We start from the raw sequence: 17,589 nt of genomic DNA on the forward strand, positions 1-17,589 counted from the left end.
GTTTACAGTGACATGTACAGTGGCGTGTACAGTGACATGTGCAGTAGTGTGTACAGTGGTGGATACAGTGGTGTGTACAGTAGCATGTACAGTGGTATGTACAGTGGCATGTGCAGTAGTGAGTACAGTGGTGGGCACAGTGGTATGTACAGTGGCATGTGCAGTAGTGTGTACAGTGGTGGGTACAGTGGTGTGTACAGTAGCATGTGCAGTGGCGTGTACAGTGGTGTGTGCACTGGCGTGTGCAGTAGCTTGTACAGTGACATGTACAGTGTCGTGTACAGTGACATGTGCAGAGGCGTGTACAGTGCCGTGTGCATAGGCGTGTACAATGGCGTGGGCAGAGGCGTGTGCAGAGGTGTGTACAGTGGCGTGTAGCGTACCGTGTACAGTGGTGTGTACAGTAGCATGTGCAGTAGCGTGTACAGTGCAGGACTGCGGGCCAAGTCTTTCCCACTCAACAGAGGGCTGACAGTAATCAGTGACTTCACTTCTTTTTTCACTCTGACTAAAAATGATCAGGAATTAGAGAAACAGCTCAGTCAGAAATGCTGTGAATGAACTCTGAGTACTGCTGAATGATAAATCTTCATCCGCACTGACAAAACTGTTCTGGGGGAACCATGACTACATGACATACTGTCCCATGAACGGGGCCAATTAGTCTGAGGGTACTGGGGTTAAGAGCAGAATGATGAGTGCAAATCAAATGAGAAAGACATCAGTCTGTATGTTGATTGTTCTCTTTATGTATTTTATGTGTGTATTATATCTGTGTGTGAAAGTGTTTGTTTATGTATTTTATTTATCTGTGTGTGAAAGTGTTTCTGTGTGTGTTTTTGTGACATTCTGTAACCCCAAAGTGTATCTCAATCTCACATTGAGCTGCCTCAGCCATTTTTTCCTCAATACCCTGTAATTCTGTTCATCTCTGGGCTAAGGGTTATATCTGTGTATGAGATATGTATGTATGAATCTGTGTGCATATGCCTGTGTGTGTGTCTTTGTACACGCATGTGTGCCTCAGTCTATGAGTGTGTGTGTGTGTGTTTGCTTGTGTGTGCCTGTCTGTGTGTGTGTGTACAGACAGTCAACAGTGGTGTACTGCAGTGTTTCTGTGGTAACAGAGGTGTACTGCAGTGTTTCTGTGGTAACAGTGGTGTACTGCAGTGTTTCTGTGGTAACAGTGGTGTACTACACCGTTTCTGTGGTAACAGTGGTGTACTGCAGTGTTTCTGTGGTAACAGTGGTGTACTACAGTGTTTCTGTGGTAACAGTGGAGTACTGCAGTGTTTCTATGATAACAGTGGAGTACTGCAGTGTTTCTGTGGTAACAGTGGTGTACTGCAGTGTTTCTGTGGTAACAGTGGTGTACTACAATGTTTCTGTGGTAACAGTGGTGTACTGCAGTGTTTCTGTGGTAACAGTGGAGTACTGCAGTGTTTCTGTGGTAACAGTGGTGTACTGCAGTGTTTCTACAGCACCACACTAGAGTGCCCTAGTGTCCTGTGTTCACCATGCTAGAGGAGGACAGTGCCACACCCCGCACTGCTAGATCAATTACCACGATCGTGTTCTCAACAGAAGCAAATCTGTCTGCACACAGAGCGGTTTCTTACACGAGACACCAGTCTGCTCAGAGAGCAATGACAGCGCCACCATCAGATGAGATAATGTCATAACTTACTCCGTCTACAGCAGGGCAGAAACGCTGCAGGTGTGATGTAACTGTGGTGAAGTCCACGGTGGACGGGCCTGCAGACCCAGTCCTGTGGATCTCCACATCTCTTTTACATTTATTCCACTTCACACATTTAATACAATAAAATTAAATCAGCAATAATAAAACATTTAAATAAAAGCATTTTAAGGCTTAGGCTAAAAGTAGTTCTTTGAAACAACTTCAGATCTTTTCGCATAAAATCAAAGAACCCCCCACCGCACAGTTCCTCCCCCTTACAAGGTCCCGGGGACCCAGATCCTCCGGGGGGGGGGGGCACGCCCACACCCTCCATGTTGCAGTCCCCTCTAGATGAGGCGTCCCCAGGCAGAGCAGGCTGTCCAAAATGTCACTCCTGGGAGACGATGTTGGGGGCCCAACGGGTGTCACTACACTAGGAGGGCTCACCCTGCGTGGGACATGTGTGGGCTCTGGGGACATTGATGAATCCGCAGCCTAGCCCTGGTCCCCTGGTCCTGACGCCACCACTGTCCTGCTGCCCTGCTGGCCAGGTCCTCTCTACAGGACCTCCCATCTTCTGTGGCAGGACAGGAGCCAGGCCTTAAAAACAATGAAATATAAGGGAATTCCGGTCAGGCCACACCCACTGCTGCTGTGGCGGTCAGGCCACACCCACTGCTGCTGTGGCGGTCAGGCCACACCCACTGCTGCTCGATGGTTCCTCCAGGACAACTTCTATTAAAAGAGATAAAAGCACAGGTTTGTAAAGTCCACAATAACTCTGCATTAAAACTTGCAGCACTGCTAAAACCAAACAAACAGATACTACACTGAGAAGCGACTATGTTGATGAGATACGTTAGATGTTCTGATCAGGGCTCCAGGATTCAGGTGCGTGTGCTGATGGCAGCTGAACACTCCAAACTGTTTTAGATCTTCTCAAACTTGTGCCTGGCCACACTCCTCACAGTCATTACCCCTCCCTGACCACGCCCCCTCAATGTTATTACCCCTCTCTGACCACACCCCCTCTCTGTTCCAGGTCTGGTTCACATGTACCATTTGCATGTGGTGCAGGATAAGCTGTATTTCTCGCCTCTGCACCCTGGCCATCTCCATGGCAACCACATCTGCAATACTCATCGCAGAGTGTGTGCGTGTGCGTGTGCGTGTGTGTGTGTGTGTGTGTGTGAATCTTTTTCTGGTTGTCTTGACACATTTGTATGTTTATATAAAGGGCCAGAATGGTTCCCACACATGGGCTTTTTTTTACTTCCTTGTGTCTGTTGTCTTGAACCTGGACAGATCAGGACAGATCAGTGGTCCAACATAGCAACGATCGCCCTCTACTCTCTGATGTTCCCTCTATTCTCTGATGGTCCTTCTACTCTGCGATGTTCTCACTACTCTGCGATGTTCTCACTACTCTGTGATGTTCTCACTACTCTGTGATGTTCTCACTACTCTGTGATGGTCCCTCTACTCTGAGATGTTCCCTCTCTACTCTGTGATGTTCTCACTACTCTGTGATGTTCTCACTACTCTGTGATGTTCTCCCTACTCTGTGATGGTCCCTCTACTCTGAGATGTTCCCTCTCTACTCTGTGATGGTCCCTCTACTCTGTGATGGTCCCTCTACTCTGTGATGGTCCCTCTCTGCTCTGTGATGTTCTCTCTACTCTGTGATGATCTGTCTGCTCTGCGACGTTCCCTCTGTGCTTGGCCACAGCTGATGTGCTGTAATAAGTGTGTTCATGGTGTGGGGAAAGTGAGCAGTGTTAGTGGCAGTTGCTAGGCTACAAAGGACAGAGAAGGTCTCAGAAGGCTCCTCAGATGCTTGTGTGGAGTCTGTTATAAGGCCCAGAGCCCTTCACCTCTGTCCCTACGGCAAGAGAGAGAGAAAGGAAGAAGAAATGAAGTGGAGAGAGAGTGGAGAGAGAGAGAGAGAGATAGATAGATAGAGAGAGAGAGAGGGGGGGGGGGATATATATATATATATATATATATATATATATATATATATATATATATGAAACAGGACCATGTGTCCCCCGTTACCTGGACGGGGTGGGAGGTTATAGAGGTGAGATTGTGCAGCAGGTCGGTTATAAAAGGGGAGGTTGGGGGTGCGAGTGTTAGAGTACAGAGGGGTTATGGAGTAAGGTTACATAGTGTGGGGTTAAGGTTAGATAGAGGAGAGATTACAGAGCAAAGGGGTTATGGGACAGGATTATGGAGAGGAGGGGCTAAAGAGTGGAGGGAATTCAGAGGGGAGGGGCTATGGAGAGGACGGGCTACAGAGAGGAGGGACTTCAGAGGGGAGGGGCTATGGAGAGGAGGGGCTACAGAGCAAGGCAATCAATGACCAGATGGCACATTGAAAATCATGGCTGCCCTCACTGGAGGTTTGTCTGACAAATGATATTATCACTTTCACTGGTGACCACTGGGGAAGGAGTGGTGCTGTCAGGATGTTCCTGTAGATGTTATGTGAGGTATGTTCCTGTAGATGTTATGTGAGGTATGTTCCTGTAGATGTTATGTGAGGTACATTCCTATAGATGTTATGTGAGGTATGTTCCTGTAGATGTTATGTGAGGTACATTCCTATAGATGTTATGTGAGGTACATTCCTATAGATGTTATGTGAGGTATGTTCCTGTAGATGTTATGTGAGGTATGTTCCTGTAGATGTTATGTGAGGTACATTCCTGTAGATGTTATGTGAGGTACGTTTCTGTAGTTGTTATGTGAGGTACGTTCCTGTAGATGTTATGTGAGGTACGTTTCTGTAGTTGTTATGTGAGGTACGTTCCTGTAGTTGTTATGTGAGGTACGTTCCTGTAGATGTTATGTGAGGTATGTTCCTGTAGATGTTATGTGAGGTATGTTCCTGTAGATGTTATGTGAGGTACATTCCTGTAGATGTTATGTGAGGTATGTTCCTGGAGATGTTATGTGAGGTATCTCCCCGGCTATGGTCCGCATGGTATCAAATTTTCAAAGGCATCAGTTGGACTTGCTAGATGGGAGTTACCCTAGAAGGTGGCTGTGCAGTTAGCATGAAGACTGAATATGGCTAAAAGACCTCAGAGTTGGAAACATCAGTGTGGAAGAGGTTGCCATGGGAACATGACTTGATATTTGATCTTCATATGATTTTACAAATAAAATTGATTAAAGTCGCGTACAGGATTCAGGTGGATTCAAGTGGACAGATTTCTCTGCACGGACAGAAACACTTAATAGACACAGAGGAGTAGATCATTTGATCATATTCAAAAGTTAAAGGTGAAGATCTCCTTGGCCTGATTCCTCACTGAGCTTCATTCATCACTCATCTTCCTCATCACTCTTCCTCCTGCACTTTCTTTCTGTATTTTTCTTGAGTCTAGAGGGTCAGAGGTGAAACTGACAGCTACTTCATAGACTTCCCTCATTTAACACACAAAAAAAGAGAAACCGAGAGAGAGAGAGAGAGAGAGAGAGAGAGAGAGGGAGAGGGAGAGAAAGAGACGGAAATGGAGAGAGAGAGAGCCAGAGAGAGAGAGAGAGAGAGAAAGAGAGGGAAATGGAGAGGAGGCTGGTAGAGGAGGTGGTGGCCCTGATGGGTGTTCCAGAGAGATCAGAGTATTCATCACTGACCAATACCAGTCCAACTACCCAGCTGACTCAGTCTGAGCTACAGTCACAGTGGAGTCAACAATACTCTTAGCCAATAAGCTTACACACACACACACACACACACACACACACACACACACACACACACACACACACACACACACATTATGAGATAACAGAACTGAGTGTATTAGAAATATAAATCAGAAAGCCATGCAGCAGCTAATGGTGAAGTGCAGAGTGCCCAGGGTTGTGTTCCTGCTCCATGTTTTCATGACCCGTTTATGCTCTGCTACAAGCCACGCTGTTTTAGGTCATGAAAATACTCTCAGTTCAAAGTACATGTGTTCAGAGGAAACCAGACATGTTCTGTTTGAAAATGATTTCAGGAGAGAGTATGAGACAGTGATAACTGGTCATGACACTGTCAGCCTCTGCCACTGATTAATCTTTCTGTTGGCAAATTTGCAGAGTAAAACACACACACACACGTTTATGTGAAGCACACATTTTATTTTCACTTGTTTTGAGTAATGACTTTAACCTGAGTCAAAGTCGGCACACACACACACACACACACACACACACACACACACACACACACAAATACACACACACTTTATTATGTTTGACTGGACGTTGGTCATTTCTGCACATCTCCAGTGGTGCAGCACCACCACACTGACAGCACTGACACCTGGATACAGCACTACCACACTGACAGCACTGACACCTGGATACAGCACTACCACACTGACAGCACTGACACCTGGATACAGCACTACCACACTGACAGCACTGACACCTGGATACAGCACTACCACACCGACAGCACTGACACCTGGATACAGCACCGCCACACTGACAGCACTGACACCTGGATACAGCACTACCACACCAACAGCACTGACACCTGGATACAGCACTACCACACCAACAGCACTGACACCTGGATACAGCACTAACACACCAACAGCACTGACACCTGGATACAGCACCGCCACACTGACAGCACTGACACCTGGATACAGCACTACTACACTGACAGCACTGACAGATGGCACAGATCCATTACCCGCCTTCTAATACTATGAATATTAATTACACTTAATACAAATAGATCACATATTTGGAGCATATGTGTTTGGGCACAATGCATGTCTAGCTCTCTCTCTGTGTGTGTGTGTGTGTGTGTGTGTGTGTGTGTGTGTGTGTGTGTGTGTGTGTGTGTGTGTGTGTGTGTGTGTGTTATGTGTGTGCGTGCAGAGGTATGATGATGTGTGTTTGCAGGGGAATGGTTGTATGTGTCTGTGTGCAGGAGTGTGATTGTATATCTTTGTGGCAGTGTGATTCTGTGTGTTTGCATGCAGTGGTTTGATTGTGTGTGTGTGTGTGTGTGTGTGTGTGTGTGTGCAGTAATGTGATTGTGTCTATTTATGCAAAATGGTGTGATTGTGTGTCTGTGTTTAAATACAGAGATGATTATAAATGCTGCCCCCTAGAGGTCATGCAATGTTTCTTTTCCTTTTCTTGTTTAAGGTATATGTTGTGTCTTTGATGATTTCGTTATTGCATTTAACTTTAGCACAAGTGAATAAACAAAGTTGAAGGTTTTTTTCTTCCAGTCTTGCTGTGACATAATAACATGTCATTTTTAGCTGCTGCTGTTAGCGTTGTGTTAAAGAAAGTTTTCATGTGCCTGGAAAGAAAAGCAGAAAATAACCAACAGCAAGGAGAGAAAGTGAGATGAGAAGAACTCACGTTCATTATCGCGCTGACACGTGCAGCTCGCACTCTGCCAAGACTCGGCCAACGTGGGAGCACATGGAGCTAATATGCAAATGCCGGAGTTAATTATGGAAGCCCTCGTTAACAGAGCTGCTTAAACACTTGGCTACCTGCTAAAGTATGTGAGTCCCAGGGAGGTGGATCTACTTTTGATAATGCAGCTCATCAGAGTATCACAAACACCCACACAAATATTACACTCACCCTACATCACAAACACCCACCCAAAGGTTTAGGTAGGGAAGGTGTTTACTACTGTGTGTTTATGGTTATGTAGGGAAGGTGTTTAATACTGTGTGTTTGTGGTTATGTAGGGAAGGTGTTTACTACTGTGTGTTTGTATTTATGTAGGGAAGGTGTTTAATACTGTGTGTTTGTATTTATGTAGGGAAGGTGTTTAATACTGTGTGTTTGTATTTATGTAGGGAAGGTGTTTAATACTGTGTGTTTGTATTTATGTAGGGAAGGTGTTTTATACTGTATGTTTGTATTTATATAGGGAAGGTGTTTACTGCGGTGTGTTTGTGTTATGTAGGGAAGGTGTTTACTACTGTGTGTTTGTGTTTAGGTAGGGAAGGTGTTTAATACTGTGTGTTTGTGGCTATGTAGGGAAGGTGTTTAATACTGTGTGTTTGTGGCTATGTAGGGAAGGTGTTTAATACTGTGTGTTTGTATTTATGTAGGGAAGGTGTTTACTACGGTGTGTTTGTGGTTATGTAGGGAAGGTGTTTACTACTGTGTGTTTGTGGTTATGTAGGGAAGGTGTTTACTACGGTGTGTTTGTGGTTATGTAGGGAAGGTGTTTACTATGGTGTGTTTGTGGTTATGTAGGGAATGTGTTTACTACGGTGTGTTTGTGGTTATGTAGGGAAGGTGTTTACTACGGTGTGTTTGTGGTTATGTAGAGAAGGTGTTTACTACGGTGTGTTTGTGGTTATGTAGGGAAGGTGTTTACTACGGTGTGTTTGTGGTTATGTAGGGAAGGTGTTTACTACGGTGTGTTTGTGGTTATGTAGGGAAGGTGTTTACTACGGTGTGTTTGTGGTTATGTAGGGATGTTGTGCCTGAGTAGCCAGTGTACGTGTTCAGCTAGTACTCATCGTGTAGTGTTTAGTTCCTGCAGTGCTTCTCCACAACTGTCTCAGCTGAACTTCCACACATCTCACTTTTACACACATGCTTGCCAGACTAATGAAGCAATTGGCTGCGTTCTTCAAATATATATAGCTGAGAATGAGAAGAGACAACTCGTAATTAAACTAGTACATTTTCCCTCTTTTCTAAGCTGTCCTCTCCATTTAACGGTGTGTGTGTGTGTGTGTGTGTGTGTGTGTGTGTGTGTGTGTGTGTGTGTGTGTGTGTGGTCGCGTGGGCTGAGTGGAGGTTAAGCCCTCTTTGTGCTTCTACATGCTCTGGTGATCAGTGTTCTTTCTGTTTTCCAGCCGTGCTCCACTCATAGCAAACTGCTCAAGAACTGCTGAGTGTGAATCTATCCACGACACAATTTACTGTGTGTGCGGCTCTGAATGTGTGTGAATACGTACGTCACCCAACTCACAAAGGTGGCAGGGAAAAATGGCAGAGGGGAAGGTCTATGCTCAGAGGGGGAGGTCTATGCTCAGAGGGGGAGGTCTGTGAAAGACCTGCCAAAGATTTTCACACTAATATCATGCCAACCTCACGAGTAGCCTTTGATAAGCACCAGGTCAACCAATCGTAGATAGACGCAGACAGTACAACGTCACTACACTTATAAGCTCGTAAGTACATTCAGATTCAGTCAGACATGCAGAGAGGCTAAGGTTTAGTTGAGGTTTACCCCTAAGAACACAAGCCTTAGAATTATAGTAAAATGAGAGGAAGGAATTCTGCTATGTGAGGGTTATTTCACACTCCTCTACCCTGTAATCTGGTTTAGGGTTATGTCACACTCCTCTACCCTGTAATCTGGGTTACGGTTATGTCACACTCCTCTACCCTGTAATCTATGTTAGGGTAATATCACACTCCTCTACCCTGTAATCTGGGTTAGGGTTATATCACAATCCTCTACCCTGTAATCTGGGTTAGAGTTAGGTCACACTCCTCTACCCTGTAATCTGGGTCAGGTTTATATCGCACTCCTCTACCCTGTAATCTGGGTTAGGGTTATGTCACACTCCTCTACCCTGTAATCTGGGTTACGGTTATGTCACACTCCTCTACCCTGTAATCTATGTTAGGGTAATATCACACTCCTCTACCCTGTAATCTGGGTTAGGGTTATATCACAATCCTCTACCCTGTAATCTGGGTTAGAGTTAGGTCACACTCCTCTACCCTGTAATCTGGGTCAGGTTTATATCGCACTCCTCTACCCTGTAATCTGGGTTAGGGTTATATCACAATCCTCTACCCTGTAATCTGGTTAGTCATTCATGGAATTATTCTATTTGGCTCTACACTCTGTGAATTCTGGGACCTCTGGGAACTCTGGTTAAGGTTGGATTCAGATCACATCAGTGAGCCATCCAGATGTGAGATTCGAAGAGAAAATGAATAATTTACAAATGAAAGACCACAGTGAATTAATCAGCTCAATTTAAAGAGTGCCCACAGTGTAGAGTACCACAGTGTAAAGTGTGTCCAGTGTAAAGAGTGAACACAGTGTAAAGTGTGCCCAGTGTAAATAGTGCCCATAGTGTAGTTTGCCCAGTGCCCATAGTAGGACAGCATGCATTTAACACCTACTACCCAACAGCTCAGCTTTTAATGCCTGCATGATAAATCCTCATGAGACCTTGTCAGACTGCTCTGCTCTGTGCTGTTTTGATGCCTCTCTGCTGTTTGTAACCAGATGCACCTCTTAACTGTGTAAACTAAGTAATGCTTAATATGGGAGGTAATTTGTGGAAAGAATAATGTATTTCAATGTTTAATATTTAAAAAATGAAATGTGACAGCGTGTGTCTGTCTGTCAGCGCTCCGTCTCTCTGACTAAAAGGTCACAGAGTGCTTTTATCTTCAGAGTGAGATAACGTGTACTATTAGTGTTGTGCTCTCTTAATTTTTAAAAAGCTAATTTCATTTAGTCTGTGTGTTGAACTGCCTCTCAGTCTGTGTGTTGAACTGGAGGTAATGGTCTACAGCGTTTTAGAAGAACATACATTAGTAAACAACCTGGTGGGCAGGGCTCTCTGTTCTGGCAGAAAACACTGTCTGTTTACTACTGTAATTGTAAAGATCCACCACTCACTCAAACAGTGTGTGTGTGTGTGTGTGTGTGTGTGTGTGTGTGTGTGTGTGTGTGTGTGTGTGTGTGTGTGTGTGTGTGTGTGGGTGTGTGGGTGCTGGTATACATATGTCATAACTGAATTTGTTCAACCCACCTACTATATTTCACACTGAAGGTGGCGTTAGTGGAGTGAGTGAAGGCTGGCCAGTCCCCCAGTCTAGACCTGTACCCCAGTCTAGACCTGTACCCCAGTCCCCCAGTCTAGACCTGTAGAGCGAAGAGTGTACCAAGTTAAAATATGGCGTTCCACAAGGATCTGTACTGGGCCCCATATTATTCTCATTATATATGCTACCAATGGGCACTATCATTCGTAGGCATGGTGTTAGCTTCCATTGCTACGCAGATAATTCTCAGTTATATATATCTTCTAATCCGGATGATATCAACACTAATCACAAGATTGAGAACTGCGTCCAGGACATTAAAAACTGGCATCTAATTTTTTCAAACTAAATTCAACTAAATTTTCAGTAACACCTAAATCTACAGCAGAAAGCTTAGGTGTCACTATTGATTCGGATCTTTCATTTGACACACATATATGCAATGTCACTAAGGCTGTCTTTTTCAACTTATGTAATATCACCAAGCAGTGACACTTTCATTAGCTGATGCAGAGAAGCTGGTCCATGCTTTTGTCTCGTCAAGATTTGACTACTGTAATAGTCTTCTAATAGGATGCTCTAAACAGTCCATAAAGAAGCTACAACTTGTACAAAATGCTGCAGCTAGAGTCCTAACTAAGGCTAGAAAATTCGATCATATTAGTCCCACTCTTGCGGCATTACACTGGCTTCCGATTAAATATTGAATTGAATTTAAAGTTCTCCTGTTAACCTATAAGGCGTTAAATGGTCTTGCCCCACAATATCTGAGTGAACTCATTGCTTACTACAACCCATCTCGCCCTTTGCGCTCCCAAAATGCTGGATTTCTCTTAGTCCCAAAAATTAGTAAAACTACAGCCGGAGGCAGAGCTTTCTCTTTTAAAGCCCCTCAATGATGGAATAGCCTTCCAGCTCCAATCCGAGATTCTGACACAGTTCCAATCTTTAAATCTAGATTTAAGACTCACCTGTTTAGTCAAGCCTTCAGCTAAAATTCCCCTTGTAAGGTGTAGGGGCTTGGGGGCCCCCAGACGTTGAGATTTCTGGTAATCTGAGATGTTGATGCTGTCATCCAGCTGTGTCATGGCATCACTCTAGTTGTGACTATGACTTGACTGGAAAACAATGTCTCAGTGAGCCCTCATGCCTGTAGTCACCTCTGAACCCCTCCCTTTAGTTATGCTGCTATAGATTAGTCTGCCGGAGCCACATGCTCATCACTGACACGTGAGCTATGTACATTTAAATCAATGGTGGTTTAAATTGATGTCCACACACTCAACCTGTATTGTCTATCTTTTTGCATGCTTCTACCCAAGACGGTTGCATGCAAACACCTACAAGCACCTGGGAGATGGTCTGGCTTGCCGGTGGATGTACTGATGCCGGGGTTGGATGTGTCATTGCCACAAGAGGTCGTGCTGATGCTAGCTCCTACCTGAGGCTCACCATCTACACTGAAGGGACTGTGACTACTTGGTCGGGGAACAAGAACCTTAACTATAACTAGAACCCCCTTTTGTCCACAAATATGGACTTGTGCTAATGCACCGCCCAATGGAGGATGGGTTCCCTTTTGAGTCTTGGTCCTCCCAAGGTTTCTTCCTAATCCCCACCATCATAGGGATATTTTCCTCGCTACTGTCGCCTTTGTCTCATTAGAGATCTGGACCCATACGATTGTAAAGCTGCTTTGTGACATGTGACTTTGACTTTGACTTTGACCTGTACCCCAGACCACCAGTCTAGACCTGTACCCCAGACCACCAGTCTAGACCTGTACCCCAGTCCCCCAGTTTAAACCTAACCCCAACAGTCCCCCAGCCTACACGTGTACCCGAGTCTAGACCTGTACACCAGTCCTCCAATCTAGATGTGTACCCAGGTTCCCCAGTCTACACTGTCTAGACCTGTACCAAGGTTCCCAAGTCTAGACCTGTACCCCAGTCTAGACCTGTACTAAAGTTCCCTAGTCTTGACCTGTACCTCAGTTACCTGCTAGTGGATTTTTAATGCACTTTGTACACTTTAATGCATCTGTAATTTTTTATTAAATCCTGATCCAGTGAATCTGAGCCTGATACCATCAGTAAGAAGACTTGCTCTACCCTGTTAGTAGTGATATTTCTCCAGTACTGACACATTCCAGCAAACGTCCATCTTTGTCAGTACAACTCTTAGCTCATCTCTGTGTCTTTCCTTTGAGCTCCTCATTTCTGGAAAAGCTCTCTACTGCAGTAAGAGCGCCAGGACTGAGCACCAGGACACCAGCAAGTCATGATGTGTGTTGACATGACTGCTTGTAGGTGTCGTAGCGTCACATTGACGTGACAGCATGTAGGTGTCGTAGCATCACATGGATATGATTGCCTGTAGGTGACTTAGCGTCACATTAATGTGACTGCTTGTGGATCTCGTAGCATTGTGGTGGCGTGATTAACTGTAGATCTCGTAGCGTTGCGTTGACATGGCTACCTAAACACCTTGTAGCATCGTGTTGGCGTGACTGCCTGTAGGTGTCATGGCATCACATTGCCTGTAGGTCTGTAGATGTCGTAGCCTTGTGTTGACGTGACTGTAGGCATTGTAGCATCGCATTGACGTGACTGCCTGTAGGTCTTGTAGCATCACGTTTTGGTAGGTGTTGTAACGTTGACGTAATGGTAAGTGTAATAGTGTCACGTTAATTAACGTGACGGTAATCATAGTGTCACTTTGCTTCAACCTCTCTTTCTCTTTCTCCATGCTGTCCCTGCCGTGTCCTGTCACAGAGTCCCAGTGCACTCTGTGTGGGGAAATTGAAGGTAAGTTTCTGTCTTTAATCTCTCCCGCATCATCAAACCTTTTGCTAACTTGAGGGGGTTTGAGCTGTGTGTGTGTGTGTGTGTGTGTGTGTGTGTGTGTGTGTGTGTGTGTGTGGGATCCATTTATAATTGAAACAGCTGTGTGTGTGGCAGCAGGTGCATGGGCAATGATTATTGATATAATTTCTGTCTTCTTACTGTTTCACTCTCTCTCTCTGTCTCTCTGTCCCTCTACATCTCCCTTCCTCCTTCTCTCTCTCCCTCTCTCTGTCCCTCTCTGTCCCTCTCTCTCTGTCCCTCTCTCTCTCTCTCTCTCTCTCTCACTCTCTCTCTTTCTCTCTCCGTCTCTCTCATTCACAGTATGCCAGTGCATGCTGGTGGCTACTGCTTTGCTGTCTCTGTCTCTGTTCTTTCTGATATAGATTCAGTGATAGTAATAATATGTTCTTCAGGGTACTTCTACAATGGTAAAGTACGCAGATAATATGTAATATCCTGGCAGTCAGCTAAGTGAGCAGGGCACTCGGGTGCCGTGTCCTCTTCTGGACGTCTGCACGTCTCTTTCTGCTCTGAGAAGGCGGGCTGAAGTCTGCAGGTGGAGGATTAGTGATTGTGCACAGTCCTGCGTGTGATTAGCATCTCTGGGTAATGGGCCAGGCGGGAACAGCTGTGACTCTTATTGGTTTAGGGCCAATCAAGTGGACCATCACCATTACCGTGATCTTACTATAGGGGCTGAAACAACACAGCTCACACACGTGCATACATGCAGAAAACACACACAAACACAACACACAGTTCCATGTATATACACACACACACATGTATGTGTATGTATGTACCATAGTTCTGAGCGGTCAGATTTTCCACCACACTGCCCCCTCCACTCAACACAACTCACACCACTCACACAAATCAAAACCACTCACACCACTCAACACCACTCAACACCACTCAACACCACTCACACAACTCAACACCACTCAACACCACTCACACCACTCAACACCACTCAACACCACTAACACAACTCAACACCACTCACCACCCCCCAACACCAGTCAACACCACTCACACCGCTCAACACCACTCACCACTCAACACCACTCACACAACTCAACACCACTCACACCACTCGAACCACTCAACACCACTCACACAACTCAACACCACTCACACAACTCAACAGCACTCAACACCACTCACACAACTCAACGCCACTCACACAGCTCAACACCACTCCCACCACTCCCACCACTCCCACCACTCAACACCACTCACACAGCTCAACACCACTCACACCACTCAACACCACTCAACACCGCTCAACACCGCTCAACACCACTCACACAACTCAACACCACTCACACCACTCAACACCACTCAACACCACTTACACGACTTAACACCACTCACACAACTCAACGCCACTCAACACCACTCAACGCCACTCAACACCACTCAACACCACCCACACAACTCAACACCACTCAACACCACTCAATGCCACTCAACACCACTCAACACCACTCACACAACTCAACACCACTCAACACCACTCACACCACTCATGCCACTCACACAACTTAACACCACTCACACAACTCAACACCACTAAACACCACTCACACAACTCAACACCACTCAACAACATTCAACACCACTTACACAACTCAACACCACTCACACAACTCAACGCCACTCAACACCACTCAACACCACTCAATGCCACTCAACACCACTCAACACCACTCAACACCACTCACACCACTCACGCCACTCACACAACTCAACACCACTCACACAACTCAACACCACTCAACACCATTCACACAACTCAACGCCACTCAACGCCACTCAACACCACTCACACAACTCAACACCACTCAACACCACTCAACACCACTCAGCACAACTCAACACCACTCACACAACTCAACACCGCTCAACACCACTCAGCACAACTCAACACCACTCACACAACTCAACACCGCTCAACACCACTCAACACAACTCAACACCACTCAACCACTCAACACCACTCAAACACAGGACAGGCACAGAAGTGGGAGGAGCTGCATCAGCCTGCATAATGAGGATTAATTACACAGGCCAATCACTGATAAATGAGACATAGGTGAGCACCAATCGGGGCGGGGCATACATCACGGGACCCAGAGCAAAGACAAAAACAGATACTAAACCCCTAGCACATGGCCCGGTTGCCATGGGAACCATAATGCCAGAGAGGCAAAAGTGTGACACTGTGAGAGAGGAAATCAAAGTCTGTTAGGAAGTGACAGAATAAACAACAGATAGAGACATAAGAAAGGAAAGACCAAATAATGCTCAAATGCACAATGAGAGGGTAAATCTGTAATCTGTAATCCATCTGTAATCTGTAATCCATCTGTAATCTGTAATCCGTCTGTAATCTGCACCAGACCTGTCTGCAATCTGTCAGCAGTCTAGTTTGTGATCATTCTACAATATGCATTCGCTCTGTCTGTGAGCCAACTAGAGTCTGTCTGTGATCTGTCTGCAGTCTGTCATCTATCTGTGATTTGCTTGTAAACTTTAATCAGTTTCTGATCTGTCTCCCTTCAGTCTGCTATGGCACCATTGAGCGGTTGAGTGTTCCAGCCTCTCCAAATGTAATTCTGGAGGGAAGATGTTCCTAAGACGCTGCTGGAAGCAGAACAAATCATTCTGCCAATGCACCTCGGTGCACCACAGCGATTGGCTGATGCTGGCACAGAAATGACAGTAATGAAACACTCGCCGCTCAGTGGCTGCACTCAGAGAACCAGAGAAAACCAAACCACACCAGTAAGAGGACGTTACTCATGCCAGTTAACAGTGGTGTAGACTTTTAATATGTGATGCAGGTTATGTGTGAATGATGTCGAGATCTGTGTCAACAGCACAAATAAAAACATTAATTCTGGTGGCAATCTACGAGTCAGTGTACACCACGCTGGGTGTCACTGGCACACCACACACACACATCCCACCCCCCTGCACCGTACACCCCCATACCCCCCTCACACTCACTACATCTCACTCTTCACTCTCACTTCAGACCTGTGTGCAAATGGCCCTGGTAATAGAAACAGGTCAGAGGACATGTAGTATTGACTCTTCTCTTTTTTGTTAATTATACATCTGCTTGTGTGGAGAGGTTTGGTGATTCAGGACTCTATCCCTGAAATAAAGCTCTCAGCAACAGCAGGAAAACACGGGAGACCTTCGTGCTCGTGTTTATCCGGCCTGTGTTTGCTACGCTTGCCACAGGTGTGTAATCTTAGCCATCTGTTGTTTTGTCTCTGTTAAATATGTAGATTTGACATGTACACATTACATTTCCTGTTTGTTTGACATATCAACGATCCGTTTGTCTTTGGGCTAGACATTCAACATTCAAGTCTGCATCACATCTAGCTGTGCGTGTAGCCCCAGAATGAGGCTGGTCACGTGCTGGTCAGTGCTGCTCACGTGCTGCTCACGTGCTGGTCAGTGCTGCTCACGTACTGGTCAGTGCTGCTCATGTGCTGGTCAGTGCTGGTCAGTGCTGTCTCATGATCTCCATTTGTAGTGATGGCTGGCGTCTGGCTGTGGTGTGTTAGCCACACCACAGATTTACGAAGTCCTGCTGGAGGCCCATGAAACAGGGAAGGTGTTTGGTGATCGTGTTGCACGCGTCTGGTGGAACACACGTCCTGGGACATCTGTGGTGGGGACGGCAGCTCGGGGACTGGGAATAGCATGACAAAGGAACAAAAGGAATGTAATAAAGTTGGATGGGCTGCTTGTTTGCAAACCTGCCGCACACACAATCGCTCGTAATTATTTGCTGCTGTTTGGTCCCTCTGGCTGGTACACAGGAGGTCCGATATGTGTTTTGCTCAAGGAAAAAAGAAAATACATTTATGAGATTTCATGCTGCTGTTAGAAAGTGTAGTTAATTCATATTCTCATCAGATCTTAGAACCAATACTTACTTTACCACCTCACTTGTTATGGTTGTATGGTGTCAGGGCCATTAAAAATCTTTTGCTATAGATTAAAGGAGGAGCAGTTGGGATTTTTCGGGGAGTGTGGGGAGATGAGTGTGGGGAGATGAGTGTGTGGGGTGATGAGTGTGTGTGGAGATGAGTGTGGGGAGATGAGTGTGTGGGGTGATGGGTGTGGGGAGATGAGTGTGTGGGGAGATGAGTGTGTGGGGAGATGAGTGTGTGGGAGATGAGTGTTTGGGGAGATGAGTGTGTGGGGTGATGAGTGTGTGGGGTGATGGGTGTGGGGAGATGA

The 17,589-nt window shown here is 45.7% G+C and overlaps 1 protein-coding gene across 3 annotated transcripts in view; it reads left to right on the forward strand.

Moving 5' to 3' along the window:
• Nucleotides 1-13,243: 13,243 nt before the first annotated feature.
• Nucleotides 13,244-17,589, forward strand: part of dlgap2a (discs, large (Drosophila) homolog-associated protein 2a) — a 160,190-nt gene continuing 155,844 nt past the window's right edge. For all 3 annotated transcript variants that reach the window (XR_013121775.1, XM_076977577.1, XM_076977576.1), the window contains exon 1: nt 13,244-13,281. The gene's annotated coding sequence lies outside the window, so the exon portion shown is untranslated. The remainder of the gene's footprint in view (nt 13,282-17,589) is intronic.

The sequence above is a fragment of the Brachyhypopomus gauderio genome, chromosome 17 (assembly GCF_052324685.1).
Source record: "Brachyhypopomus gauderio isolate BG-103 chromosome 17, BGAUD_0.2, whole genome shotgun sequence".
NCBI classification, from domain to species: Eukaryota; Metazoa; Chordata; class Actinopteri; order Gymnotiformes; family Hypopomidae; genus Brachyhypopomus; species Brachyhypopomus gauderio.